We start from the raw sequence: 27,243 nt of genomic DNA on the forward strand, positions 1-27,243 counted from the left end.
TATTACATATTATATTATACACGTTTGATATCTACGACCTCGTACTGGTTTGGGGAGTCATGCTGACATGTCAGTTTTACGATATAATGAACGCGGTAAATAATGAAAAAAAAGAAAAAACCCAAACAATTGTTGAATTGCACTTCTTTTTTGCAGTTTCCCCGCACTTGGATTTTTTCACCTTTTCTAGTACAATATGGGGAAGAATTAATGGTGTCGTTCAAAAGTACAAGTCCTGTCACAAAAAACAAACCATCATATTGACGGAAAAATCAAAAAGTTATCCCTCTATGAAGAAGGGGAGGAAAAAACAAAAAAGGATAATAGCCCTAGGCTGAAGGGGTTAATATTTGGAAGCCTATCAGTGTGCATTGTGTGCAGGAGGAATCTGTAACGCTACAGCCGCATTGTGTGTACAGGGCCCGGAGCAGTCCGCACCGCAATGTACGAGCCGGTATTTACCTCCCCGGGTGGCAGCACAAGGGCTCGGGTCACGTGCTGCTGGCAGAAGGGGAGGGGCGTCCGCAGACAAGGAGAAGGGAGGACAGAGGAGGACGGAGGAGAGAGGAGCCGGCCGGGGACGGTAAGTGAGCGGAGCACACAATATGCACAGCCCACACACCACCTGCCCAGTGAGCAGCCCTGCAGCTGTGGGGTGCGGGACCGGCCGGGGGCTGCAGGGAGCAGCGGTGTGGAGGACAAAGTGAGGAGGAGGGTGGTCGGGGACCGGAGGCTGCTGCCTGTTTATCCCATGCCGGGATTGCGACACTGTCGGCTTCAGCCTGTGACCGCTGCAGGATGACTCGGAGGATCTAGGGAAGAATGGCTGAGTGTAGGGCTGTGGGCTCAGATACAGGGGTCCAAAAGTCTAATGAGGTATAGACACAGAAGAGGCCCCTGTGCAAGAAGTGCTATTTCGATAGCGCCAACATATTCCGCAGCGCTGTACAATTTAGATGGAACGTTATAAACAAGAGAAGTTTAAAGGGAACCTGTTCCCAGATTATTCCCTTGTAAACTGCGGCCACCACCACTGAGCTCTTATACGTATACAGCATTACAGAATACTGTGTATAAGAGCCCAGATTGCTCTGTATAACGTAAAAAAACTCGTTATTATACTCCCCTGCGGTCCAGTCCGATGGCGTCACTGCTCGCCTCCTCTGCTGCGATCGCCATCCTCCTTCTGAACCCTATCCACACACTGGACGGGATTGCGCTCCGGCACAGGTGCACTTTACTCTGCCCTCAACAAGGCATAGAGAAGTACTGTAATGCGCAGGCGTGAGGAAAGGTCAAAGACCACCCATGCATGCGCTCTATAATACTATGATCTGCCCTCAGCATGGCAGATAGAAGTGCGCCTGTGCAGGAGCACAATGGCGGCTTGTGTGAATGACGTAGGACGCGTCATCCATACTGGGCTGGGAAGAAGGCCGGTGATCGCACAAGATGGATGAGGCGCTGATCAGCAGCACCCATCGGACTGGATAGGTGAGTATTATAAAGGTGATTTTTAGGTTATACAGAGCAACCGAGGCTCTTATACACATTATTCTAGAATGCTGTATATAGGGGCTCAGTGGTGGTGGCCGCAGCTTATAAGGGAAAAATCTGGTGAGAGGTTCCCTTTAACACATTTCAACCCTTCCAGGAGGGTGAGGGCCCGCTCACAAGGGAAATAAGGGGCACAAAGTTAAATGTGGGGCATCGGATAACGCTGCGATCTGTACAGAAGCAGCCCAAATGTGTGACGCATGCTGTTCTGGAGGTGGTCGGCCCCGTCCACCCCTGGAGCACATGACCCTCCTCACATGATACAGACCAGGATCTGCCTCTGGATGACCGTGCCCCAGTTTTCTATCCTCCTGTAGGTGGGTTGAAGAAGGACATTGGGTACTACCTGTGTTTTGTTGTTTTTTTTTTTATTTGTATTTGATACAATCATGGATTTAGTTTCTTGATCGCAGGGAGCAAACTGACATCTTCATGTATGAAAAAATCCACCCCCTGTAACTCATCACTGCAGGTGCCCACTGTTATCTTTACCTTGTGCCCACTCCATACATTGGAACCTGACCTTCATAAGAGCCATAATGCATAGTTACATAGGTTGAAAAAAGACCTAGGTCCATCTAGTTTACCCTTCCTCCACCAATTCTACATTTTGTCAGTAATGTCACAATGTTGTGTGTACTGAGAAAATCATCCAGCCCTATTTTAAAAGTTTGTATAGTGTCTGCCATTACTACCTCTTGTGGTAGTGTATTCCACAGTCTGACTGCTCTAACTGTAAAGAACCCTTTCCTATTTAGCTATCGGAATCGCTTTTCTTCCACTCGCAGTGAGTGCCCCCTGGTCCTTAGTAGTGTCTTCGTAAGAAATAAGTCATGTGCCAGTCCTTTATATTGACCACACATGTATTTCTACATATAAATGAGATCTCCTCTGAGACGTCTTTTTTCTAAGCTAAACATATCTAACTTTTTCAACCTGTCATCACATGTGAGTCCTTCCATTCCTTGTAGTAGTCTAGTTGCCCGCCTTTGAACTGACTCTAACTTCTGAATGTCCTTTTTAAAATGTGGAGCCCAAAACTGGATCCCATATTCCAGATGTGGCCTTACAAGTGATTTATAGAGGGGTAACAATACGTTGGGATCACGGGATCTAATCTCTCTTTTTATACACCCTAGAATCTTGTTTGCTTTTGCAGCTGCTGCTTGACATTGAGTGCTGCTGCTCAGCTTATTTGTAATAAGAATACCCAAGTCCTTCTCCTGTTCTGTAGTCCCGAGTTTACTTCCATTTAATGTATACGCAGCTATAGGATTACTCCGTCCTAGGTGCATTACTTTACATTTATCAACTTTAAATCTCATTTACCAAGTATCTGCCCATTCTGACATCTTATCCAGATCTTTTTGTAATATCGTACTATCAAGGTCAGTTTTAATATCCTACATAGTTTGGTGTCATCAGCAAAGACTGACACTGTACTATCAATCCCATCCTCAAGGTCATTAATAAAGAGATTAAAAAGAATTGGTCCCAGAACAGATCCCTGCGGCACCCCACTGCTGACTATGGCCCATTTAGAGAATGTTCCATTTATGACTACTCTTTGTTTCCTATGTTTTAGCCAATTCCTTACCCATCTGCTTAGAGTTTCACCTAGTCCCTGCTTCTGGAGCTACATTACAAGTTTATTTGTATTGGTACTATTTTGGGATATATTTGGAACTTTTGTGATCAATTTTTAGAGGCTATATGAACTAATAAAGATTATTAGAACATACCAGGGAGGTACAGACCCCTGAGATCAGCGGTGCCAGCTCCTGCAGTTATACACTCAGTATATGGGTGCGCTCACATGAGCTGTATGATTTGCACGAGTCTCGCATTGCTTCACCCCGGCACGGCCGCACAGTCCCCTGACATTAGTGGGTCGGCTGCATGTATTTCTATGCAGCTGAGATGCTCCTGTCCTGAGATTGTGCAGCCGTGCCAGGTGATGCGATCCGATACTCATGCAAGTCATACAGCTCATGTGAGCACACCCTATGGAATATATCAGGGAGGTACAAACACCTGAGATTAGTTGCAGGCTTGACAGGCTGGGGGCACGTATGACTGCAACCAATCACAGACTCCAGGCCGGCCGGTGGGTGGGGAAAGTAATATGCATGAGCAATGATCAGTGGCCCAGGAAGTGAAGGAGAGGCCGCAGGAGCAGTGTACAGCTGCGACGGAGCCTTGGTAAGTATGAAGTGCTCGCTTTATTCCTATTTTCTTTATATTTCGTTTATTTTATTTTTTTTTATTTTTTTGAGTGCTGAATCCAGATCGAACACCCAGAATCTCGGGCACCATTGAAACTGTTCAGATCCGAACTTTTACAGTCTGGGTCCGCTCATCACTGCAGATGAACCATGTGAGTGGGGACAGAAGGCGGCTCATCTGGTCTGATTATACAGATCATAGTAGGCTGTCAGGACACTGCTTTCTGAGCAGACACTGTCATTTACCATTGATGTGAGAAACTTGCAGGTTGTGGCCTATTACATGAGATGAAGAACTTTTACTAGAGATGCCTGTTATAAAAGTATATGCTTTATCATTGATGCTTACTTCCCAGCTCCATGAATAGAGATAATCGGGAAGTGCTTTTAAATACAAGCAACTTTGCAATTATGTTTGCAATTTATTACTTATTAAAATTTTGATTTGTTCTTGACATATTACCACTTTAATTTACCGCTATTTGCCTTGGAGACCACTGCTGCCAAACAACAATGCTTGAGGAGTGCTTTGAAGCGCCTTTCTATTCAGCTTGGAAGCACTGTTTAGGAGCTGGCCTGGATCACATTAGTAAAGTGTGTTACCTCCTAATCCTGGCCAGCATCAGCACTGACTGCAGCGGTAGTCGCTCTCTGAGGTAACGAGCTGTAAACAGATGAAAAATATTAAGGGGGTTGGTCTGCAGTCACTCTGTAACCACAAACTTGCGAATCCACATGGTGCACACTGTCAAGATTCTTCAGAAGCTGGCGGTTATGACACATTCCAACTAGACGTACATTGCCTCAATCATTGATAGTGAATTGAGCGAAATCCACACGTCTAGTCAGAATGTGGCCGGGAATATGCAAATCTCTTCTTGTGGTCACATAACTATCCCCTCCCAGCACCAGAATCCTGACAGTGCGCATTGTGCATGCTCTGAGGATTCAGAAGTATGCAGTCACACAGAGGGACTGCAGTGTTTTGTGTTAAACTTTGACAACCCTTCTAATGTCTCAAGAAGGAAGCAAAATTTTAATAAGCCGTGAATGGCAAAAAGTGATTGTATTTACAAGCTCCACCTAACAACATCCATGTATATCAATGGGAAGAACCCTTTAGCTTCTTATGATGTGGCGTCCTGACTGACACAGATACTGCCTTAAGATCAGTGCAGGGTGTGGTACTATGTAATTTGTCTTGTTCATAAACAAGGACATGTTCCAGAATAATGTTTTGGAGATACTGGATGCAGCATGTGCCGTTTCATGTGTGTATTTTATTATAACAATAGCGATGAAAATATACAACCATCGCTCTCGTCTTCACAATGGTTTGTGTTGTAAAAGGCGGAGAACGTTCTCCCCATTGATGTAATGTGCTGACCAGCCTGCACTCCTGTTACCATGTTAAAACAGGTCCCTCGAATCTCGGCAAGCTGTGACTCTTGTCATGACCGTGTTAAATGAAACCCTGCCTAGTCTGTTGTAATACAATGCACGGCTTTAAAGTGCTGGCAACAAATCTTACAGGGGGTTTCTTAAGATGCAGCGTCAGGAACTCCCTGCGCCTGGTCCTCAGCTCCTGCTTTACCAGAGACTGTGCGCTCCTGAAGATCGGACTGCTTGTTTGTACAAACACTTTGCAATGTTACCCGTTTATGAACTTGAGAAAACCGCTTTAAGATCTGTACATACGATACATACATGTACATACATACGGTAGTAATACCATGATTATAGTACAGAAGTGTGAACAGTAATCGTTGTTTTAGAAACATTGCATAGCAGATTTATGAGGAGCTACAATAACTAAACTGTGCTTTGCAAAAGTATTCACCCCCTTGGTATTTTTGGTGTTTTGCTACCTCAGAAGCTGGAATTTCACTCTTTTTTTCAGGGTTTGCATCAGTTCATGTAAAGAACCTGCCTACAGCTGTAATCATTTGGTTTTCAATTTATTGTGAAGCAAACAAATAGGACAAAAAAAACCCCTGAAAACTTCAGTGTGCATAACTATTCATCCCCCTAAAGACAGTACTTTGTAGACCCTCCTTTTGTGGCAATTACAGCTGCAAGTTGCTTTGGATAAGTCTCTGAGTTTCCACTGGGATTTTTGCCCATTCCTCAAGGCAAACCTGCACCAGCTCCTTCCAAGGTAGATATGTTTTCTCTGGTGAACAGCAATCTTCAAGTCTGACCACAGATTCTAAATTGGATTACGGTCTGGGCTTTAACTTGGCAGCTTTAATACTTCTACACATTTTCCCTTACACCACTCGAGTGTTACTTTAGCAGTGTGCTTTGAGATATTGTCTTGTTGGATGGTGATCCTCTGTCCCAATCACAGACTAAAACAGGCTTTGTTCAAGAATATCCCTGTATTTCGCACCTTGACTCAGACCATTTTCCCTGTCCCTACTGCTGAAAACCACTTACTTCATGATGCTGCCACCACCATGTTTCTCTGTGGGGATGGTGTTCTTGGGGTGAGGCGCTCTGTTGGTTGACGCCAGACATTGCGTTTACCTTGGTGGTCAAAATGTTCAATTTTGGTCTCCTCTGACCACAGCACCTTCTTCCATACACTTGCTCCGTCCAAACTTTTGCAAGGCACTGTACCTGTATTATAAGTTTCTGAGTCACATATATGGTTAGATTATTGACAACCTGATTTGTGCTGTCCAAACCATATGCAGTGTGAATTAGAGACTAATTTCATTATTGCATGCGTGCATGCTTTAGGCCCTGTGCACACGTTGTGGATTTACCCACGGAATTCGCTGAATGAATGCTGCAGAAAATGTTTATAACATTTCTGCAGTCCTTCTCCAGCAAAATCTATGGGGGTTAAAAAATGCTGTGTGCGAATAACCTAATGATAAACAACTCTATTTAAACTTTTTTTTTTCTTTCCAGTTATATATTTAATAATTTACATTTCTAAAATATCCTTGTGGTTATGAATGATCGATATGTTGTAATTTGGTGATTACCACTCCGAGTAAAGAAGACAGATTAAAAGTTGAAGTATTTCATTGTTATAGTAGTTTAGTATGTAGTGGTTAAATTTAAAAGTAACATTCTATAACCTAGAATATTAACGTGTGGTTTACTAAAATCAGCAATGTATATTTTCATAACATGTCTGGTTATATTGATATTACTTGTGTTAAATTAATAAAAACATTTAAAAGAAAAAATGCTGTGCGCACACTGCATTTTTTTTTTTTTGTCCCTGCGGATTTAGCTGCGGAATTTCCGCTGCGGAATTAATGTACATGTCACTTAATTTCCGTAGGTACCTGCGGTTTGGAGGGCTTGCAGATCAATCAACCACTGACTCTGGGTTGGCGGAGGATTAATCCCAGTTATCTGGCCAGATGCTGCTCCCCATATAAAGTTTATGGGGAACACAATCTGGCGCAAAGGGGTAGGAGCAAGCGCTTCATACTCACCGATCACCGGGCGGCTGTCACACTGTTCCCGCGGCAGCTCTTTCATCTTCCAGAGCTGCCGCTCATTAGTCTCATAACATATTCATGCCTTCCCTGCTCAATGGCGCCTATGATTGGTTGCAGGCAGACACGTCCCCACGCTGAGTGACAGCTGTCACACTGCAACCAATCTCAGTCGCTGGGGGGCAGGTCTATATCGTGCAGTAAAATAAATTTAAAAAAAAACGGCGTGCGGTCCCCCCAATTTTGATAACCAGCCAGTATAAAGCCTCACAGCTAGGGGCTGGTATTCTCAGGCTGGGGAGCCGCACGTTATGGGGAACCCCACAGCCTAAAAATATCAGCCAGCAGCTGCCCGGAATTGTCGCATCCATTAGATGCCACAGTCCCGGGACTTTTCCCGCCTCATCCTGAATTGCCCTGGTGCGGTGGCAATCTGGGTAATAAGGAGTTAATGGCAGCAGCCCATAGCTGCCACTAAGTCCTAATTTAGTAATGGCAGGTGTCTATGAGACACTCCCCTCATTACTAAACTGTAAGTGAAAGTAAATGAACACAAACACCCCAAAAATCCTTTATTTGAAATAAAAGACAATAAAGTCCCTTCTTTCACCACTTTATTAACCCCACCAATAACAGCCCACCAGGTCCAACGTAATCCCCACGAGGTCCCACCAGGGCTGTGGAGTCTGAGTCGGAGCTCATTTTGGTGGAGTCGGAGTCGGCTAAAATGCACCGACTCCGACTCCTAAAATATATAATAAATTGGGGACAGTAGTGCAATGCAGAGTGTGATAAATTTTTTCATAGGAATTTGCGAAACTTATGAAATGTCCTATAAAATGTCTGTTCTATCAGGAGATCTAAGGCTACATTCACACAGCGTTTTTGCTGCGTTTTTTGAGGATACGTTTTTCAGCTGCAAAAGTAGATCAGCTTTTTAAAAAAACGCATCATCTGAAAGGTTTTTGAGCTCATTAATAATGCTTTCAATAGCAAAAGCAGATTAGAAAAACACCACACAAACTGACATGCTCATTCTTTGTGAGGATCCTCACAAAACGATGTGTCTGAGCGTCCTATCTTGAAACCCATTGCTTTTGCTGGATGCCAGAGTCGCTGCATTTCACTGAATTATTTTGCCATCAATGTTCGATATGTTTGTGACAAGAGAGAAATTGTTAGCAAGACACTAGCAGTAAAAGATAGTAAAGCTCATCACACCAGCCAGTTTCTCCAGGCCTTAGTGGAAAAAGTTCTGCAAGATTATGAACTCAAAAAAGAACAGGTTCTTGCCATTGTAACGAACAATGCTTCAAACATAAGTACAATTAGACTGATGAATGAGAGTAATGAACAACAGCTAGAAGAAAATTTAGGATTTAGTATGTGTGAGATGCCACAGTGCTGTTCATGTAACTGAGGAACAAACAGATATTACAACAGAAGAACAGCAAAATGATACTTTAGGATTAGATGATCTTGTTGAAGCTGCTTCAAAACACTTTCATATTCATCACATGCGCTGTGTTGTGTGCACACACTGCAGGTGGCAATAAGAGAGAGTCTGCAAGAGGGACCCCGTTTTCACACATCCGGCTTTTTGCCGGTTTGGCGGATGCGGCGCACTCCAGTACATTGTATACAGTACAGTGGCAGCGCGACAAACGACGGTCACATGCTTTCATGTGACTGGAGAATGTGACCCGGAAGTTGTGGCGCTGCCACTGTACTGTATCGTACTGTACTGGCGTGCGCCACATCCGCCAAACTGACGAAAAGCCGGCTGTGTGAAACTGGGCGAACATGCTGGAAATCTGATTAGAAAAGTAAGGAAGTTGGTTATTGCCGCCAGAACCCCTAAAATTGATTCCATCTTGAAGAGACGTGCTGGGAAAGGGGCAATTGTTTATCAAGCCACTCGGTGAGGCAGAACTTATTTAATGACTGAGCGAATGCTTGAACTAAAATCGTTTCTTATAGATATGGTGAGCCCTCAAGTAACCTTAAATGAAGGTCAATGGACACAGGTGGCTGAATTGAAGGAATTTCTTAATCACCCATTTACCGTGACTAAAAAATTACAAGCTGAGGATTTAACTCCTGGCATTTTCATAAGGGAGTGGAAGAACTTGCTATTTTGCCTGTCCCAAAGAGGAGGTTTAATTGCAGATGGCATTTCTGTTTCAATGAAACGGAGAGAGAGACAGCTATTGGAAAATAAAATTCTTCTGGCAGCTGTTTATGTGGACCCAAGTCATCATATACTGCTTGATGATCAACAGCTTACTAAAGGAAAAGAAGCTTTGAGTGAGGTAGCAGTTAGGATGAGCGGCTACAGGACTGCCAGGAGCAAGAGGACTTGGGGCCTGACAGTGCTACTGCTGCCATATCTTCATCCTCATCAGATGAGGAGTTTAACTTTGACAAGTATTTGGATGACATGGAGCAGACAAAGCGTTGCCGCAAGGAAAAAGATTTCACTCCGTCTCCTATAGCAGCATATTGACCAGTTTACAGTAAAATAGAAAAATTCAACTGTTCATCAAAACTGATTGTGCATAAGGCAATTCCTTTACACCCGGAAATTGTTAGAGATGTTGCCCATGTGGTTACGGCTTTGCCTCCAACCCAAGTTACTGTAGAGAGGTTATTCTCTAGCCTTAAAATTATTAGGTCAGATTTGAGGTCATCTGCAAGGAGGATCTGATGGAGGCAAATCTATTTCTTACAACAAATTCATAGACTGCACAAATGTTATTTAGTATGGTTTTGTTGAAAACTGTTTTTTGCCACTTACATAGTGTTATATATAATCTATATCACGCTCAGAGTGTGTGTGTGTGTGTGTGTGTGTGTGTGTGTGTGTGTGTATGTCCGCTAAAGGAATCCGCACCGTCGCATTTACAATCACGAAATTTTGCACAGACACTCCATATGACTCAGGGAACGTCATAGACTATGTTTGGGCGGGAAAATTTAACCCTGTGCTTTCCAGTTACTCTACAAAAATAGTGAAGCCATTAAACTGAATGGAAGTGGGAGCTGCTGGCTATAAATAAATAGCAACGGTCAGTGGTTGCTATAGGAGCAAAATAAACTGTTAGTATAACAAGTTTATGTGTGAGCTAAAAAGATGTCGGTGGTGAGACGGATAGAGAGAGACAGAGCGGGAAAGAGAGAGAGAGAGACAGACGGGCAAAGAGACAGGGAGAGACAGACACATACAGAGATTGAGACAGACTGATGCAAATACAGACAGAGAGAAACAGACAGACAAGGAAAGAGACAGACAAGGAAAGAGACAGACAGCGAGACAGACAGACAGCGTCACACAGACAAAAATTCTTGAAGAACAAGGAAATGTTGATAGTTTTGATTCAGCTTTTATTCATGCAAAGGTATTGAAAAATTATGATGTTTCGGCCATACAGTCAGGCCTTTATCAAATATATGGTCAAAAAGGGTATATGAGACACTAGGATGGTGAATAAAGCGTTCAAACGTGTTGAAACTGAACTTAGTTATCTACCTTTGCTAGTATATGTAAAGTAAACCTCTTATGGACACAATGTTCATTTGAATGTTGTGTGGCCCCATCGGGTGCCGATCAGGAAGATCAATATCATGTAATGAAATGAGAAGACTCAAAAAAACACCTGGAACTTATTTCACTACTATAGATAAGGTGTATCAAGACCCTGTGTGTATATCCATCTATGGTCTTATCCCACGGCACGGCTTCTTTTCCCCCCCCCCACGGGAATCACCACTGCATACCCTACCAGATCCCCATAGATGGATATACACACAGCGTCTTGATACCCCTTATCATCTATAGTAGTGAAATAAGTTCCAGGTGTTTTTTTGGAGTCTTGTCATTTCATTATATGATATTGATCTTCCTGATCGGCACCCGATGGGGCCGCACATAACATTCAAATGAACATTGTGGCCATAATAGGTTTCACTTTACATATACTAGCAAAGGTAGATAACTAAGTTCAGTTTCAACACGTGTGAATGCTTTATTCACCATCCTAGTGTCTCATATAGCCTTTTTGACCATCTATATATGTCTGTCTGTCTGTCTGTCTGTCTGTCTGTCTGTCTGTCTGTCTGTCTGTCTGTCTGTCTGTCTGTCTGTCTGTCTGTCTGTCTGTCTGTCTGTCTGTCTGTCTGTCTGTCTGTCTGTCTGTCTGTCTGTCTGTCTGTCTGTCTGTCTTGCTCCAAAATTGTGTCGTTACAGTGACAACCGTGGGATTGGCCGCTGGCCCCGCTCCCCGCATGGATTAACCGATTGGCTAGGCCACGCCCCCCGCACGCGCGGCCCGCTAGGCCACGCCCCCGCACGCGCGGCCCGCTAGGCCATGCCCCCCGCACGCGCGGCCCGCTAGGCCATGCCCCCCGCACGCGCGGCCCGCTAGGCCACGCCCCCGCACGCGCGGCCCGCTAGGCCACGCCCCCCACACGCGCTGGCCGCTAGGCCACGCCCCACACACACGTTTGGCACCTGTACAGATCCCCCCCCCCCAGGACAGCTCCTCCCATTATACTCCTCTTTCCCCAGGACTACTCTTCCCATTATACTCCTCCCATTATACTCCTCTCTGAGGGGTTCGCAGCATGGGGGATGGAGCACGAGGGGGGGTGCAGCATGGGGGGTGCACACCTCCCCCCAAAACACACACATCACACAACACACCACACACACACTGGGAACCACAAACACCGCCCTACACAGACACTCCCACACACACACACACACAGACAATGCTGCACACACACAAACACCGCGGAACACACAAATATATGCACATACCGCGCAACACACACATTGCACAAAACATACCTCCCCCAAAACACACACACGCACACCACACACCCACACAAACCGCGCAACACACACAGCACCACACACACAACGCTACAGACACACAGCGCTCCACAAACAATGCAACACACAACGCAACACACAAACAACACCACCCTCACACAACCCCACCCAGACAACACCCAGAAAATTTACAGCACCCTACACAAACACTTGGTAACTACACACAAACACACAACAACATAAATATAAATATATATATATATATATAAACAAAATCATACATTAACTACACAATACATTCTAGAGTACCCGATGCGTTAGAATCGGGCCACCTTCTAGAATATTTGATAAAGGCCTGACTGTATGGCCAAAATGTCATAATTTTCGCATACCTTTGCATGAATAAAAGCTGAATCAAAACTATCAACGTTCCCTTGTTCTTCATGATTTTTTGAGTGCCCGAGTTCACCTTCAACATATTTACTCTTTTTCTCGGAGGCACCTACTACAAGTGTGAGCCAGATTCTACTCTATATACCTAAGCGACACACAGACAGAGACTGGGAGAGAGACAGAGACAGTTACTATCCTGGGCAACGCCAGGTACTAAAGCTAGTGTGTATGTATGTATGTATGTGTGTGTATATATGTACCGTATTTTTCGGACTATAAGACGCACCGGACTATAAGACGCACCCTGGTTTTAGACGAGGAAAATAGGAAAATAAAACTTTAAGCAAAAAAATGTGGTCATGACACACTGTTATGGGGCGAGGATTTGCTGCTGACATTGTTATGGGGGTAATGTCCCCAAATTTTCTACTAAGGTACCCCATCCTGGTAATGATCCTCCTGCCTTGTATATGATCCTGCTATAAACCCCCATCCTGCTCATATACCAGCATCCTGCTCATATTCCCTCATCCTGTTCATATACGCCCATCCTATTGATATACCCCCCATCCATCCTGCTCATATACTCCCATCCTGCTCATATACCCCCATCCTGCTCATATACCCCCATCCTGCTCATATACCCCCATCCTGTTCATATACCCCCATCCTGTTCATATACCCCCCATCCATCCTGCTCATATACTTCCATCCTGTTCATATACTCCCATCCTGTTCATATACTCCCATCCTGTTCATATACTCCCATCCTGTTCATATACTCCCATCCTGTTCATATACCCCCATCCTGTTCATATACCCCCATCCTGTTCATATACCCCCATCCTGTTCATATACCCCCATCCTGTTCATATACCCCCATCCTGTTCATATACCCCCCCCCATCCATCCTGCTCATATACTTCCATCCTGCTATATGCCCCCATCGTGCTCATATACTCCCATCCTGTTCATATACCCCCATCCTGTTCATAAACCCCCATCCTGTTCATATATCCCCATCCTGTTCATATACCCCCCATCCTGTTCATATATCCCCATCCTGTTCATATACCCCCCATCCATCCTGCTCATATACTCCCATCCTGCTATATGCCCCCATCGTGTTCATATGCCCCCATCGTGTTCATATGCCCCCATCCTGTTCATATGCCCCCATCCTGTTCATATGCCCCCATCCTGTTCATATGCCCCCATCCTGTTCATATACTCCCCATCCATCCTGCTCATATACTTCCATCCTGCTATATGCCCCCATCGTGCTCGTATACCATCCTGGTATATGGCCTGTATCCTATAGCACAGAGAAAAAAAAACCAAACGTTTATACTCACCTTTTCCTCACTCCCTGCAGCACCGATCATCTTCCTCTCTGCGCCGCTGACCTGTGTGTGTGGAGCCGTTCCCCTGCAGCATCGCGATCTCTTCTTGTCTGTGCCGATCAGCTGACCGGCACAGACAGGAAGACATCGCGTGCTGCAGGGGGACGACTCCACACACGGGGACGGGTGAGTGTACTGATTCACTGCACCCCGCGCTGATGATGCCGCCGCGCGGGGGGCAGTGAATACAGCCGCACATGATCACTCCAGGCTGTAATTGCCAGGGGTGATCATGCGGACCGGCTCTTTACTATGCGCGCATCCCCGCTCGTCCTCCCGCCCACCTGTCAGCGCCAGGCCCGGCTTCTGCGCTGAGAGATGGGCGGGAGGATGGGCGTGCATATGTAATGAGCGGGCCCACGTGGTCACGGCAGGCGCTGCTGCCTGCTCGTGCCCCCGATGACCCGCTCCACCGCAGCACCCTCGTTCCCGGCCGCAGGCCTATAGTCAGACCATAAGACGCACCCCCAACTTTCCCCCAACATTTGGGGGAAAAAAGTGCGTCTTATGGTCCGAAAAATACGGTGTGTGTGTGTGTGTGTGTGTGTGTGTGTGTGTGTGTGTGTGTGTGTGTGTGTGTGTGTGTATATATATATATAATATATATATATATATATATATATATATATTATTATGAATATATACAGTGCTGGCCAAAAGTATTGGCACCCCTGCAATTCTGTCAGATAATACTCAGTTTCTTCTTGAAAATGATTGCAATCACAAATTCTTTGGTATTATTATCTTCATTTAATTTGTCTTCAATGAAAAAAAAAAAAAAAATTGTCATAAAGCAAATTGGATATAATTCAACACCAAACATAAAAAAGGGGGTGGACAAAAGTATTGGCACTGTTTGAAAAATCATGTGATGCTTCTCTAATTTGTGTAATTACCAGCACCTGTAACTTACCTGTGACACCTAACAGGTGTTGGCAATAACTAATTCACACTTGCAGCCAGTTGACATGTATTAAAGGTTTAAAGGTGACTCGATCTCTGTCCTCTGTCCTGTGTACTTGTGTGTACCACATTGAGCATGGAGAAAAGAAAGAAGACCAAAGAACTGTCTGAGGACTTGAGAATTCAAATTGTGAGGAAGCATGAGCAATCTCAAGGCTAAAAGTCCATCTCTAAAGACCTGAAAGTTCCTGTGTCTACGGTGCGCAGTGTCATCAAGAAGTTTAAAGCCCATGGCACTGTGGCTAACCTCCCTAGATGTGGAAGGAAAAGAAAAATTTAGGAGAGATTTCAATGCAAGATTGTGCGGATGGTTTATAAAGAACCTCGACTAACATCCAAACAAGTTCAAGCTCAAGCTGCCCTGCAGTCCGAGGGTACAACAGTGTCAACCCGTACTATCCATCGGCATCTGAATGAAAGGGACTGTATGGTAGGATACCCAGGAAGACCCCACTTCTTACCCCGAGACATAAAAAAGCCAGGCTGGAGTTTGCCAAAAGAGAAAGCCTAAAACGTTTTACAAGAATGTTCTCTGGTGAGATGAGACAAAAGTAGAGGTTTTTCGGAAAAGCCATCAACATAGTTTACAGGAAATAAAAGAGGCATTCAAAGAAAAGAACGCGGTCCCTACAGTCAAACATGGCGGAGGTTCCCTGATATTTTGGGGTTGCTTTGCTGCCTCTGGCACTTGACTGCTTGACCGTGTGCATGGCATTATGAAGTCTGAAGACTACCAACAAATTTAGCAGCATAATGTAGGGCCCAGTGTGAGAGAGCTGGGTCTCCCTCAGAGACCATGGGTCTTCCAGCAGGACAATGACCAAAAACACACTTCAAAAAGCACTAGAAAATGGTTTAAGAGAAAGCACTGGAGACTACTAAAGTGGCCAGCAATGAGTGCAGACCTGAATCCCATATACCATTTGTGGAGAGAGCGCAAAATGGCAGTTTGGAGAAGGCACCCTTCAAATCTCAGGGACCTGGAGCAATTTTCAAAACAAGAATGGTCTAAAATTCCAGCAGAGCATTGTAAGAAACTCATTGATGGTTACAGGAAGCCGTTGTTCGCAGTTATGTTGGCTAAAGATTGTGCAACAAAGTATTAGGCTAAGGGTGCCAATACTTTTGTCCGGGCCATTTTTGGAGTTTTGTGTGACATGATCAATGATTTGATTTTTGCTTCATTCTATTTTGTGGTTTTTTTTTTTGTTTTTTTTTTTTGCAAGCAAAATAAATTAAGTTAATAATACCAAAGAATTTGTGATTACAACCATTGTCAAGAAGAAACTGCGTATTATCTGACAGAATTGCAGGGGTGCCAATACTTTTGGCCAGCACTGGATGTGTGTATGTGTATGTGTATATGTGTGTATGTGTATGTGTATGTGTGTATATATATATATATATATATATATATATAATATATGCATGTATATGTAGGGGGTGCGTCTTATAAGCCGAATATACGTGGGGGTATAAAATACATACATACATACATACATACATACATACATACATACATACATACATACATACATACATACATACATACATACACACTGCAAGGTCCAGGGGAGGTGGGGGCGCTGCTCGGGGCAGGTGAAGCTGCGGCGGCAGCGTTTGATCTCCTGCTCATATAATATGCACAGCCGCTGTCCATCTCCGGTGGTGCTGAAATCGCACACAGTGAGGGGCTGGGGAGCGGTGCATATTATATGTCTCTGCGCCCCCCTGTGATGGCACATGCCCCCCCCCCCCCTGTGTTAGATTTGGCCCCCATGCTGCTGCTCATTCTAAAATAAAAAAGCTTTACTTTCCCCCTCCAGCATTTCTCCCCGTGTCCCTGTTTCCACTGTGATCAGGCAGGCAGAGATCTCAGTCTGCTGTGCCGATCACATGACCGCACTGAGAACCAGGAAGTGGAAGAACAGAAGCACGGAGCCAGACAGGAGGGAGATAAACGCTGGAGGAGGTAAGGAAAGAGTGTTTGTTTTATTTTACTATGGGCAGCACTATGGGGGCGATATCTAACACAGGGGGACTTGTGCGATCTATATAGGGGCCATGGGCAGCACTATGGGGGCGATATCTAACACAGGGGGACTTGTGCGATCTATAGGGGCCATGAGCAGCAGCATGGGGGCGATAGCTAACACAGGGGAATGTGTGCAATCCATAGGGGACCATAGGCAGCACAGGGGAATGTATGCAATCCATAGGGGGCCATAGGCAGCACAGGGGAACATGTGCAATCCATAGAGGACCATAGGCAGCACAGGGGAATGTATGCAATCCATAGGGGGCCATAGGCAGCACAGGGGAATGTGTGCCATCACAAAGGGGCTATATTCAATATAAGGGGGCCATATCCAGATTAAGGGGGCTAATTTTAGGATGGGGGCTATGAGGGACATATACCCTATATGATTTGTTAGAGGGACACTAGCATTATAAGATGGACCCCATTTAACATTAAAAAAAATCTCTTTTCTTTCACCAAATTTGGGGGTGCGTCTTATAATCAGGTGCGTCTTATAAAGCGAAAAATACTGTGATATATATGTATGTATATTATAATGAATATATATAATATAATTATACACTATGTAAGTGGCAAAAAACAGTTTTCAACAAAAACATACTGGATAATAACATTTAGTATATTGCTTATATTTATATTTAAGTGAAATATTTATTGTAGTGGAATGTGAACACCAGACATTTAATCATTTTTATGATACAATAATCAAGATATTTAGATAGAACATTAAATATATTTATTGGAATACAACTTTAGAACACAAAAAACTGTAATAAATTGTAAATATGTAATACAATATGTAATGAGATCTATATATATATATATATATATATATATATATATATATATATATATATATATATATATATATATATATATATATATATATATATATATATATATATATAATGTATGTATAGATCTCATTACATATTGTATTACATATTTACAATTTATTACAGTTTTTTGTGTTCTAAAGTTGTATTCCAATAAATATATTTAATGTTCTATCTAAATATCTTGATTATTGTATTATAAAAATGATTAAAGGGAACCTGTCAGCAGAAATTTTGCGCTAAACCTAAAAGATTCCTCCTCTGCAGCTCCTGTGCTGCATTCTAGCACGGTTCCTATTGTTATTGTGCCCCCTGTGAGACCAAAATAAAGACTTTATAAAGTCTTACCTTTTTGTATGGCAATCTTTTTTTGTAGTCACGGGGGCGGGCTTTCTGGCATCCGTTAATCTCCCTCCTGCCGCTGTACGCCATCCCCCATCGCTCCTTTCCATAGCTGATGACGCCACCCAGTGCTCCAGAGGTCCCCGCGCATGCCCAGTGCCAGTCTCACGGGACTGAGCACTGAGCACCCGCTGGTGAGGTGTTGCGCAGGCAAGAGATTATGGGCGGCGCTGAGATTGTCATCGGCAAGTACCTGCCCATAATCTCGTGCCCGTGCTTTCCCCTCTGCCTCCACCGTTCTGCGCAAGCGCTGGCCATATGACCCAACGTCACCTACCATCTATTTCCTGCTCCAGGGAAGATGGGTAAGAGGTGACGTGGCCGACCCGTAAGTAGCAGAGCGCCGGAGACAGCCGCACGGGACACATCGCGGGAGACTTCAGCACCATGGACAGCAGGAGCGGGGACAGGTGAGCATCTCCCTGTGCTATCAAAATAACGCAGGGACATACGACAGAAATACCGCGGCAAAGCCGTATGCAGTTTTCGGGTGCGGTTTGCTGCGTTTTTTTACCGCAGGTGTGGAAATCTTTCAGAGGGTGTGGAATTTTCGTAACAAAATTCCATTTTCTAGTGCGCACAGGGCCTTAGACACATAGTTGCTGGCTGGGTTTCAAAAGTCTGATTTCTCTGAATCGCTGCCGTGTATTAGAATAATGGCTAATCCAAGCAGCATCCCCTCGGCAGCTTTTCCCTTATCTACTCCCCTTGACTGACAGACCTCTCTACATACACGCATGCATTAAGTTCACCTGTCGAAGTTTATTTTTTTTTTTTACTGACTCCATTGAATAACATTTGTCGCAGTTCATGTCGTTCTTGTTAGTCAACATGTGAACTTAGCCGAAGAGAGGCCTGTCGGTTAGTGCAATCCAATAACAAATCGGACTACTCTCAGTCCATTGTTAAACAATGAGGCAGTGTTGATCTGGGATTTTTTTTTTTTTTCCAATTTAAAGTTTTATTGAATTTTCAAAAGAATACATTAAGAGAACATAGGTCCATGCTGTAACAAATAAGGCTAAGTTCACACATCCTGTGTTTTGCATCAGTCACAATCCGTCGCCTTGGGGAATTACGGTAACCTGCAAAATATTTTGCAGGAATCCTGTATTTCCCCATAGACTTCTATTAGCGACGGATTGCGACTGATGACCCTGCGTTGCATCCGCTGCGTCGCGGTCCGTCGTTTTTGACTGACCGCCGAGCGGGGAGCAACGCAGAATGTAACGTTTTTCGGGCCGTCAAAATTAACGCGCCGCACAGGAATCCGTCGCCATCCGTCAAGCTTGTAATGCATGTCTATGGTGCTGGATTCCGTCGTAATCCGTCTTACAACGGAATCCAGTGCAGGATTCCGTCATGCTCTACTGAGCATGCCCAGCATGCTTGGCACGCCCACTGGGCTGTCCCAAACACAGACTGATCATGACTGATCCATCAAAAAACGGACGCACAGCGGATGTAACGGACGCAACTGATCCGTTTTTTCACAGGATTCCTGTGAAAGGAATCCTGTGAAAAACACATCAGTTGCATCAGTTGACATCTTGAAAATGACTGATCCGTTGCTGACGGACCTGACGGATTGAAAACACAGGATGTGTGAACTTAGCCTAATGCGAATCAAAATTCAACGCGACACCAAACCTTCGCAGACTTCATAATATTCTGTAGATGATTGATATAGTACATGGATAATCATTTAAAACCTTAGACAATAATAAAACAAAAAGAAGAGGTTAAGGCGAGTGGTAGTCACAGAATCCAAAGAAGAAAGGGTAATTCAGAGAAAGAAGAGATAAAGAGCAGAACGCAGCGACCAGGACTGATACATTGTCCTTTGGACCAAGATTTGTCGAAAGGGTGGTATATGTTATCTGGAGGAGAAAGAGCCAGAGTGCCCATACTCCGGAGATTAGATTAGTTCAAGAAATGTTTTACCGGACAGGAATGATTCCCACTGAAACCATTTAGTGGCCGTCTCTACAGTCTGCCCTCGCGACTGGGCCATCACCGTTTCCATGCGGTGGATCACATTCACCTCCGTTACCCACTCATCCAACGTAGGGGGGGTAGAATCTTTCCAGCCCCGTGGGACCATTGTCTTGGCGGCCTGAAGAAGGTGGCCCAAAATGGATTTTTTTTTTATAGACCCTTTCCAATACGTTAAAGATATACAGTAAAACTGCCTCTGGGCGACTAGGGACTACGATCCCGGTGACCTCCTGTATGGCTGCTAGGACTTTGTTCCAAAAGACCGACAGGCTCGGGCAGTACCACCAGATGTGGGACATGGTGCCCCCCTGCGTACTACAATGCCAGCAAGTATCTGGTATTTCGGGGCACCACGCATGAATGGACACTGGGACCCTGTACCACCTGGAAAGTATTTTATAGCTGGTTTCTTGCATCCTAGTGGCAACCACGGACCTGTGGGTCAGACGGAAACAACGCTCCCATTGATTCCCAGGAAACGTTTGATTGAGCTCTGTCTCCCATGTTTTACAGAAGTGAGGAGGTGACACCTCTACTGCACTCGTCATAAGCTTATACACCCTTGATATTCCGTGGCGCATATCAAAGGACACAGTGCAAAGGTTTTCAAAAGGTGTTTGGGGCGAAGAATGAGCCATGACAGTGTCTTGGGAGGTTAAGAAGTGTTTGAGTTGGGCTTATTCAAAATGGAACCACAGTTTGAAATTACGGTTCTCCACCATCTCCAGGAGTGGAAGGAGGGACCCCCCCCCCCCTCGGGCCACCTGGTTTAATCCCAGAAAATTGTTGGATGATGCTCCCGGTAAAAACTCTGGGTTATCAGTTAATGGCATAAGGGGCCCTCTAAGCTGGATCATGAGATTGCGCGATGACATAGAGTGTACCGTTTTCAATGTTTGTTTACTGCTATAGGACATCTCAATCTCATGGTTGGTGAGGAGCGGCCAGGTCCACGGCAGGGTCTGTAATAATAAGGGGCACATATCCTGTGCCAGGCAAACCCAAAGCTTAGATCCAGAGTTATGCAAAAGGTCCAAAACTCTGGCATGAGCGGCTGCCAAGTAATACCGCCTACTGTCAGGCAATCCCGCTCCTCCTGCATTCTTGGTCCTGGTTAAGACTAGATGTGAGAAGAGCACCACCCTACGGGATCTCCTGGCATACAGCAACGTCATAGACAAACAAAGAGAGTATGCCACAATAGGGATCACCAGAAGAAATGGTTTTTTTAGAGAATTGAAAAAACTTTATTATCAGAAGTGTACAAAATAATGGTTCAAGGGACAATCAAACACAGAGCACAACAATTAATGTACAAAGGGAAACACACATTAAAACATTTAAAACAAATGCCCAAATAGGGTATGGTTACTGAACACGCTAACCCCAACATGAATGTCAACACTGTTATGTGTGAAATAGCAGTTCTCATATATAATAAAGCCCCACTGAGGATTTTCCATTCAATATCCTCTTTTAACATGCATTATCCTGTATTGGTCACTGTAAAGCCTGTATCAGGTCTGAAAATGTATCAAAAGGTTGGTACAACTGAAGTCCACTGTTTTGTAGCATGGAATTCAATACATATATTTAAATCAGTGGTGAATTAGTATCAAACATACCACAAAGAAAAGACCATTTCATTTTTGCTATTGAACCTTACCTTTCATAGGCTGGCCAGACCCTCAACAGTACAAAGCGGGTACATATAAGTCAGCATAGGTTTAGTGAGGCATCTCAACAGATAACAAATTAGACCTTGAGAATCATCACCTATTGGGTCCAGATCATCAGCCTAGGTAGACAGTGACATACACAAGGGGAGGGAAGGGATAAGATAGTACAATTTCCCACATCAGAGTCTCCAATGATCCTGACCCAGTCACCAATGGGTTAAACACAGAGAAACCTCACAGGCCCATGACACTAGTCACTTTAACCCTGAGTGAACTGACTAGCCTGTTAGTGATACAGGGAGGGAACACCCATGCCAGCAAGCATTCATCACAGCTCAAAGGAAAATAGCATGTTATACTAGCAGTATAGTTACCAGATGTACCTCAGCAGCAAGACCTAAATAGGTACTGGCAAGAAGACAGGGTCCCTATTCTAATGCATGGGGGGGAAAAACAAACAGATTACGGGGGTTAGCATGGTGGACACCACGTGTATCGCCACTAGGGGGTGTGGCTTCGTCAGGGGAATACCAATAATGAAATAGTCTTTTCCACATGTGGTATGTTTGATACTAATTCACCACTGATTTAAATATATGTATTGAATTCCATGCTACAAAACAGTGGACTTCAGTTGTACCAACTTTTTGATGAATTTTCAGACCTGATACAGGCTTTACAGCGGGTACATATAAGTATATATATGAATATATACAGGATAATGCATGTTAAAAGAGGATATTGAATGTAAAATCCTCAGTGGGGCTTTATTTATGAGAACTGCTATTTCACACACAACACTGTTGACATTCATGTTGGGGTTAGCATGTTCAGTAAAAACGGACGTCACATGGACCATCTGTTTGGTGTCTGATTTTTACAGATACATTACCATTCTTTAGCAAAGAACACTGGAAATGATCCAGTAAATGATTGTAGAATAATGGCTGCTGAGAAAAAAGCCACATTGCATATGGCTCCTAAGAAAGAAAAAAGTCACACGCTCGCATGACATATGGCATACCAAAAGGCTAACGCTAACAGTTTCACTTTGATATCCACATGTGTTTGTTCACGCGTTGTCTACATAAAATGCTATCAATAGGTATCGTTGACCTAAAAGCCATTGCGACGCAAGAAAAACCACAAGCGATCATAAACAGGGGCTGATTTTTCATTAGCATTTTTTTTTTTTTTTAAAGTATCTTTTCTTTTTTGTCTTGTGATATTCATTGCTGGCTTTTTTTGACCCAAATTCAGAGCAGAGTTATGTGAATTTTCCACAAAATATAAAATGCTCTTAATCTTTAACCTGTATTACAATTTTTGAGTGCAAAAAGTCACCTGTTCCCCTAAAATGGGCACAAAATTTGAACAAAATATTTTAGACTTCCATAAAATCATTCCAAGGGTAAAGCTGGGTTTACACACTTGCAACATCTCAAACGACATCGCTGTAACGTCACCGGTTTTGTGACGCAATAGCGATGTTGTTTGCGATGTTGCAGTGTGTGAAACTTATCAGCGACCCGGCCCCTGCTGTGAAGTTGCTGATCGCTACAAATCGTTCAGGACCATTCCTAGGTCCTTTGTTTCCCGCTGTGCAGCATGAAGTTTCAGTGTGTGAAGACTTTGCAGCAACTTTGTTAGCAACTTCCCTTTCAAAAGGCTGCTTATCAACGTCCCCAACAACCAGCTAGGTCGCTCTGCAGGTCCGGATCGCTGTTGCGTTGTTGGCCAGGTTTGCCTGTTTGACAGCTCACCAGAGACTTAACAGAGACTTAGGGAGGTCGCTATTGCGTCACAAAACCGGTGACGTTACAGCGATGTCCTTTGCGATGTTGCAGTGTGTAAACCCAGCTTAAGTGGAGTACATTTTGCCAAAGTTTAGCAACTCTTTTAAAAGTGGCAATTAATAAATCCTCTTAAAACTCCATACTTTAACAATGGCGAGCATAAAATCAGAAAACACAGGCAAATACGTAAAATAGAAAAGGCACAAATTCCAAGAATTATGTGCACATGAAAAACAACAAAAACTAGAAAAAAACAAAAATGCAATAATAAATCAGGCTTTAACTATCATTCCCTTGTCATGGCTCTGCCTAGCGTTGCATCATTGCACCTATGCTGATATTCACATTACCAGAGATGGGAAACTTTTTGCATTGTAGTTAAAGGGTCTCTGGAGCCAATGGCGTCTGCATCAAGATGAGCAGCGATGATAACCGGGCTGGCCATTTATTCTAATGAGTAGGACAGGGGCATGATACTTGTCACATATGGTGCTGAAACAAGTATTAAAAATAAAAAAATAGTAGGAAACCGTATAAAATAAAACAAAAATATGTGAGACGTTACCGGTGGAGCCTCCCAATCACTGCCAGTCAGATGTCTGTTTACTGCATAAATCAATCACTTGCATCATGACCAAGACTGGAGACGTCTCAGACCAGATATTGGCTGCAGTAGATCTACCACGTGATGGCAGCAAAGGTGACAAAGACCAATGGGGAACCCTGGAGTAGCAGGTGAGAAGTCTATGTATTTTTTTTTTTTCAATAATATTAAATCCAGCTCCTTTTAAAGGGGGTTTCCTACCAAGAAATTCCCTGTATTGATTATTGCTGTCTGTTTATCAATGTCCCCTGAATTTGTTGCTGCAGGATAACCTGTAGCTATTGAAATAACTCCAGAAATGGGGGGACTGAAAGCACCTCTGGTTTGCGGAGAAGGCCTGATCCAGAGATTTCTTACTAGCGCTTAGTTTTTTTGGAGGTCTATGAAAGGTGTTGTTTTTTTTTTTTTTTTGTTTTAAGGGCTCGCTCTCGTTAACGTATAACCCATACGAGTGCTATCCAATGTTTTATCGGGAAGTACTTGGACCAATGTTATACTAAATGCCAAGCAGCGTTTTTTTTCCCAAGATAAAAAGGCCAGCTTGCTGCAAGTGGCAACGCAAATCGGATGGCGAGTACCCATTCAAGTGTATGGGTGCATGGAAATCATGGGAGTGCACTCAGATTTCCACAGACTCAGAATGGAGAAGATGGAGACATTTTTATTCTTCACCTAAGCTGACACTCCGATGAGACTGATCAGCGTATTATTAACATAATTGATCCGATTCTCGCAAGGAGAATATATACACTGGTGTGGCCCCAGCCTTTACTTACTATTCATGCTCGACGCATGAGTGTTTTGTGTAAAGGGATATTCCCATGTGGTGATATGCAGAAGGACGTGATGGACAGTATGGAACGTGCGATCCAAGAGAGTACAGTTGAGCCAGGCCTCCTCTTTCTCTAGTATGGAACGTGAGGGCCATTGCCTTTTTTTTTTTCGGTCTTGCTGAGCAGCACTGCTCGGAAAATTGCATTAGGTTATGATCCACAGTGGTCTTAACTCCCACCAGTTCCAAAATATGAAGGGGGCTGCAACCCTGCAAAGACAGATCCGTGCACTGTGTATAGTATACTGAGTCGACCATCAGGGCTTTCGATAGAGGGTTACTCTGGTGCCGGAACTACGGATACTTAACTCTCGATGGGTTTATCACAGGTGGTCGGTCCCGGCTTCGTGCCCTGGGCGCTTACTCTGCGGCTGTGGAATGGGGTACAGGGATGATTTTGGGGATATACGTGACTCCACTTGTGGTGTCTGGTAAGCGGGATACACCAGCGCTGCCCGCGGCCGACCTCTGAGGCGATGGTGTCGGCAGCTTAAGATCTCTCAGCTGGAGTTATTTTACCTCAGGGCGGCGGGTCGCTGACCAGGAGGGAAGCGACCGAGCGGTGATGGCTGCCTTCTTCTCTGACGTCGCAGGGTCCTGTCGAACATCGGAGAGACGACACACCGAGTCCACATCAGCTTAAACAAGTCCTTTTTACTGGCATCTGGTTTGTTTTGCACAGGACACAGCAGAAACCGTTCGGTTACCAGAAGGCCAATGGTCACAAATTTTGGAGGAGATTTAATGACAGGGTCTCTCTGTGAGGTAACCTTTCTATGTCTCTTTCTCGGTCCCTGCTCTGAGGGCTCTGTGACTCCCTCTTTAACCCACTCGTTAGTCTCGTCACTGGTTTTCCCAGGGGTCTGATGCTGCACGATTTCTTTATCTATCCCGCAACAGCGTCGTGGACTCGGCTTGGGGTTAGTAGTCCGACTCTTGATGGGTACCGGGACTCCTCTTATTTAAGATCCCAGGTTAATGGTCAATGGTTTGGGGATAAACCTGACAAACCTCCTCGGTTTCGTTATACTGGTGTCGACCTGAACTCTTCAGCCGCCTCTCACCAGACCTAAAGTGTCCCCTTTCCGTCTGGGTTACCTCTTTTCCTGTCTTTCCTTTCTTTCGGGGTACCCTCGCTCAGGACGTCGGGCCTATGTTATTTCTAGCCCCTCTTTCAGTTATCAATTTACTCTCGTCTCTGCTTGTCACTCTTTACTGACTGACTGTTAACTGACTGTCACCCAGTTGTCCTGGCAACCCCGTCGCGTCTCACGCTCAGCTAGGCTCCACCCCCCTATGGACCTACTATATAAACAGTCCCAGGAATATGAAGGGGCTGCTGAGCCAATGTTACTCAATCTAATATAAGACTCTGCATTTCTTCTCTCTTTCACCTGTGACCAAAGAGCACTGCACCTTGCTGTTAAGGTGCTGTATTCCCCTGTAGTGCCAACCCACAGGGGCACCACATACCCCCTTAGTTAATCACACTCGTCCCCGAGTGTGACAACAAAGTATAGGCTAAGCTAAACGTTTTCTTATAATTTAACCATAACATGTTGGTAACATTTACACTTTTTTTTTTTTTTTTAACAGAGTCTTAAAAATAAAAACTACAAAAATTGAATAAGATAGGTCACCAGCTCATACAGCATTAGTCCATTTGCCGTAAGCTGTTAAAGAAACTTTTGCCACACCCAGTCTTGTGGCTCGGTCTTCGCTTAACCCCTTAAGGATGAAGCCAGATTTGTACTTAATGCCCAGGCCATTTTTTGCAATTTTGACCAGTGTCACTTTATAAGGTTATAACTCTGGAACGCTTCAATGGATCCCGGTGATTCTGAGATTGTTTTTTCGTGACATATTGGGCTTCATGTTAGAGGTAAATTTAGGATGATATTTTTTTATTTTATTTGTGAAAAAATCTGAAATTTGACAAAAAAATTAAAAATTTTGCAAGTTTCAAACTTTTAATTTTTATGCCCATAAACCGGAGAGTTATGTCACACAAAATAGTTAATAAATAGCATTTCCCACTTGTCTACTTTAGATCAGCGCAATTTTTGAAACAAAATTTTTTGGGGTTAGGAAGTTAGAAGGGTTCAAAGTTCATCAGCAATTTCCCATTTTTTTCAACAAAATTTACAAAACCAATTTTCTAGGGACCACATCCCATTTGATGTGACTTTGAGAGGCCTAGGTGACAGAAAATACCCAAA

General features: G+C 44.1%; 1 protein-coding gene across 1 annotated transcript in view; it reads left to right on the forward strand.

The window, feature by feature from the left end:
• Positions 1-520: 520 nt before the first annotated feature.
• Positions 521-27,243, forward strand: part of SLC7A6 (solute carrier family 7 member 6) — a 184,072-nt gene continuing 157,349 nt past the window's right edge. The window contains exon 1 of the mRNA XM_075325669.1: positions 521-583. The gene's annotated coding sequence lies outside the window, so the exon portion shown is untranslated. The remainder of the gene's footprint in view (positions 584-27,243) is intronic.

Source organism: Anomaloglossus baeobatrachus, chromosome 10 (genome assembly GCF_048569485.1).
Source record: "Anomaloglossus baeobatrachus isolate aAnoBae1 chromosome 10, aAnoBae1.hap1, whole genome shotgun sequence".
In the NCBI taxonomy this organism is placed as follows: domain Eukaryota; kingdom Metazoa; phylum Chordata; class Amphibia; order Anura; family Aromobatidae; genus Anomaloglossus; species Anomaloglossus baeobatrachus.